We start from the raw sequence: 1300 nt of genomic DNA, 5'->3' as shown, positions 1-1300 counted from the left end.
CGAATTCGTGCACTAGACCTCCAGTTAATAAATAAATAAGAAAACCGGTTGTGTTCTTACCATGAGTTTGGAAAGCAGTGTTATCACAGATAACAATAATAAGCTATTCTTGTCCTCAATTAGTACCTTTTACTGAAAATAAGAAGCCCTCTGATTGAAATATAAAACAATATTCTATTTAGTAACAAACACCCAAAACACCATTTTTGACCCATTTTTTCCATAATAGAGAGAATATTAAACTAACAAGTTCCTGGAGAGATCACAGTGTTGACAAAATTCAACATGATGGTGGAGTCTTCACAGACACAGGAAACAAAGCTTGGCCCTTCCACACAGCTATAAGTCCTTGGGATGATTTCATTTTAAGTTAATGTTTCTTCAAGTCACACATATTCCCCAATGTCTGCTTTATGAAATACCACAATCGCCATGGGGTCTACTTTTCTGCAGTCTTTTGTAGACTTTGCTGCCACCCCAAAACCCAAAGGGCGGTCTGCAATGGAGTACACCACCACTCCCCATACTGAGAAGTATTTTCAGTGTTTCGATCTAGATTTTAACACATGGTTTGCATACCGGAAGGACTGCTCTACTCCAGCTTTATCCACACTTTGTACTTGGCATAGGGTGTGAGGTAATCCAGAGCTGTGATGTGCAACTGGAATTTGTGAGTCTTTCCCAAGCAGGTCCCCAGCAACATCAGCTTGTCACCAGAGATGTTGGCAGCCAACTTCAAGATCTTTTCACTCACACAGTACACCCAGTAAGAGTGCAGCATGAAACAGTAGGTGCCATCAGGCCTATTGTCCAGCAGCTCAAGATTCTCCCTGATGTATTTTGCTATCTTCCCAAACATGACATGGGCCCCATTTTCCCACTGTTGGAACAACGGATCCTGCTTAAGATCCTTTTAAATGCACTTAGTTTCAGAGATTTTTGAGTCTCATCAGGTAAGCTTCTACCTCACACATAAATCTTCCCCCAGGCTGTCAACTTATATTTATTTCACAGGCTGGAAATGCTGTCAGTCACTCCATTGCTTAGAATTTTGGGGACAACAGTTCCATGGAAAGCTAAGTGCCAGCCCTTTCAGTCCCAACTGGCCACTGGTGTGGATTCAGCTGGAGAACCCAGCTCTTCTCTGAGCTATGGGAGGAATGTAGCTGATCACAGAGGCTCCATTTACTGTTTCTTCTCCTGGCTGCCTTTCTCTCTTCTGTGCTTCCTGCTGCATTAACTGGATGTTTTTACCTTCCTCAACCACACTGCTGTATTGCCAAGATTATGATAGCAGGGT

The 1300-nt window shown here is 42.5% G+C and overlaps 1 pseudogene; it reads right to left on the bottom strand.

Annotated features, from left to right (window-relative positions):
* Positions 1-365: 365 nt before the first annotated feature.
* On the bottom strand, positions 366-859 carry LOC102247294 (annotated as a pseudogene).
* Positions 860-1300: the final 441 nt, after the last annotated feature.

Source organism: Myotis brandtii, unplaced genomic scaffold (genome assembly GCF_000412655.1).
Source record: "Myotis brandtii unplaced genomic scaffold, ASM41265v1 scaffold49, whole genome shotgun sequence".
NCBI classification, from domain to species: Eukaryota; Metazoa; Chordata; class Mammalia; order Chiroptera; family Vespertilionidae; genus Myotis; species Myotis brandtii.
This window is presented reverse-complemented; position numbering and strand designations above follow the sequence as displayed.